This window comes from Malurus melanocephalus, unplaced genomic scaffold (genome assembly GCF_030028575.1).
Source record: "Malurus melanocephalus ecotype Western Australia unplaced genomic scaffold, MMel_1.1 scaffold_1417, whole genome shotgun sequence".
In the NCBI taxonomy this organism is placed as follows: domain Eukaryota; kingdom Metazoa; phylum Chordata; class Aves; order Passeriformes; family Maluridae; genus Malurus; species Malurus melanocephalus.
In genome coordinates, this window is record NW_026624649.1 from 10,462 (window position 1) to 13,681 (window position 3,220).

The following is a 3,220-nucleotide window of genomic DNA, read 5'->3' on the forward strand; positions in this document are numbered from 1 at the left end:
CTGGATTCCACCCTGGATTTCACCCGGGATTTTACTCGGGATTTCACCCTGGATTTCACTCTGGATTCCACCCYGSATTCCAGAACCATCCCCTTTCCCCGCTGTAACAGCACACGGGGCAAACCCATCCCCGGGATCTCCGTGCCTCTTTTCTCCACTCCCCATCGCAGCTAATGAATGCAATTAGTGCAGATGGGTTTCTCYTCATTAGGGACCCGGCGCGGGGCGCGCATCCCTCCCACGCTCCCCGCGGATGCTCCGCACCTCCTCCCGTTCCGCAGATGCTGCTGGCTCCGAGGTGCTGCCGCTCCGGAGCTGCATCCCGGGGAGGTGAGGATGGAAAGGAGCGAGCGTTGGAGCTGGAAGGGAGCCAGGGAGGTTCGGAACAGCTGAGCTGCCTGGCAGGCGAGGAGAAGCTTGGCTCCTTCCTTCCCTGCCGCACCATTTTGCTTTCAGGCTGCTCTGACAGGCATGGAAAAGGATGGAAGGGGCTGGGAGATGATCTTGCTGCTCACCAGGATGCTTGGAAAATGGAATGGCTGCACAGATCCACGCTGGGCTCAGCGCTGGTGGGTTTATCACAGAACCCACGGGGCTGCCTTGCTCCCAGCCCCGGGAATGAGCTGAGGCAGAGCAGCCTCAAGCTGTGTCTGGCTGCTTTGCTGGGAAAACACTCGCCCTTGGGGGTCCTGGGAAAGCAGAGTGAGAATTCAGGATATGGAGAAATTGGTAGGAGCAGAGGATGTTTGATTGTGTGATCAGAAGGTGGTTTGGCAGTAGAGAGAGTAAGAATAATGGAATCACAAAATCCTGTAATGGTTTGGGTTGGAAGGGACCTTAAAGATCATCCAGTTTTACTCCCTGCCATGTCAGGGACACTTTCCCTTATCCCAGGGTGCTCCAAGCCCCAGTGTCCAGCCTGGCCTTGGACATTTCCAGGGATCCAGGGGCAGCCACAGCTTCTGTGGGCACCCTGTGCCAGGGCCTCACCCCCTCCTCATAAAAAAATTTCTTCTTCATACCAAGTCTGAATCAACCCTCTTTCAGTTAAAACACATTTTTGCTGTCAGTCCAGGCCCTATAAAAACCTGCCCTTCTTTATAAAGTTCCTTTAGGCTCTGGAAGGAGCTCTGAGGTCTCCCCAGAGCCTTTTCTTTTCCAGGTGAACTCCCCCAGCTCTCCCAGCCTGGCTCCAGAGCAGAGGGGTTCCAGCCCTGGAGCAGCTCCATGAGCTCCTCTGATCTCACTCCTGTGCAACTGCCAGGGCTGGGAGGAGAAGGAAAGAGAGGGGAGAAGGGATGGAAGTTGGAAATTTTAGGTGTTTCTCAATTTCAGAGCAAGGAGCAATGCCCCACCCTGAATGAGGCTGTTCTCCCCTGCTCTGGCTCATCCTCAGGGAACAAAATCTGCTGAAAACCCAAGAAAGTTCCTTTTCCCTCCCCTGACAGGAACCAAAACTCCTTCTAAACCCTCCCTGACAGGGACACCCCCTTCAACCCCCTCAGAAAAAGCACCCAGCCCCAACCAGCACGGGAACCCTCCTCCCCAGAGGCACAGAGAACCATCTCCAAAGGCTTGAAACAAATCCAAAAGTTTATTTCCAACGAGTACACAGACCATGTGGGATGGGGATGCGCTACACCACGACCGTCTTTCGCCTACAGCCACCCCCTCCCCCAAACCCTGCTGGGTGCTGCAGACAATAAAAGTCCTTTTTTTTTCCAGTACTCCAGATTATTTTTTTTTTCTTTAAAAGCTTGGGAAGGGGTAGTGGAATGTCGTTTGTGAGACCAGGCTGGAAATCCAGCATCGGGATGGAGGGGTTTTTGGTTGTGAGGAGGGGAAAACAACCTTGGCAGCAATCTCTGCTTGGCTAACAAAGGCAGATCTGTGGAAATAGAAATAGTGGGGTGAAATACCTGGCAGCACACCAATGGCAAYGCCACAGCCAGCACAAAATCAAGCCCAGCAATGTAAAACACCTTCAATGAGTAGTTTGGGTTAATTCAAAAAATTTCCCCTGCCCCGCTCCCCCACAGTCATGCAGGTTTATTTTGTCATCGTCTAAGTATTAAGAATTCGAGTTGTAAAAGAGGCAAGTCATTTAAAAAATTGTTATAAATCACTTTATGACAGAGTTTGAGAAGGRGTGGGGTGGGAGCCCCGGGTCAGACCGGCTGCACTTCACTCTCTGTGGCGAAAAATCAGATTAAAAAGGAAAGGCAAGRGCCAGGATGGGGTATTTACATCTCTGCCTGGTGACACCACGAGTGAAACCAGCTGCAGAGAAAACCACTTCATCCATCCCTCATCCTAAAACTGTAGTAAAAAGATTAAAACTGGGGAATTGTGGGGGGCTGAAAGCCACCATGGGAGGGCTGGGACCATCTAAGCTACTCGTGGCTTATAAACATTCCCAGATGCCAAAAGTTTGGAGCCCAGTGTGAGAACAACTGGCCTTCTCCGTAGAAGAATTAGAAAAATAGTATGAAAAGGTAGAAAAACCAAAAAGCACTTTTTGACGGGCTAGAAAGAGTCACCAAAAGGTACCTAAGGACTGTTGCCCTCACGGATCCGCAGGGATTTTTAAGCTCACACCTGATTAGGAACTGGTTCAGTGGGGTCACTGCAGACCCCCAAACCCCTCTGTGGCACATAAATCCCCAGGTTGTGATTCCCAAAGTGAAGATTCCCAAAGTTTCCCAGGAGGAGAGCTGAGTGGGGAAAGCCAGGAGAGGGGTTTAGCAGCAGAAAGGAGAGACAAGCCATGTCCTCAAAAACACGGACCCGAGGTGGAGCCCAGACAGGTGGCGTGTGTCCCCGAGAGCTGAGAGTGGATGAAAAGACCTGGGAATTAATCCCCAGCCCGGCTCGGAGCCCAGGCTGTGTGTAAACAGGGAATCAGGCACCTCCGGGAAGGGGCGGCCCCACGGCTCCCGGGGCTGCTCGTCCCCCCTTCCCAACGGGTGAGGGGGCAGCGGGAACGGGAGGGAAGGGGTGTGGGAAGGGGCAGGGGCATCCCATCATCGAGCGGCATCCCAGGGGAGCAGAATCCAATGGGARCAGCATCCCATAATGGAGCAGCATCCCATAATGGAGCAGAATCCCATAATGGAGCAGAATCCCATGGGGGAGCAGCATCTCATAATGGGGCTGTGTCCCACCATGGGGCTCTATCTCACCATGGGGCTGTGTCCCACCACAGAGCAGCATCCCATAG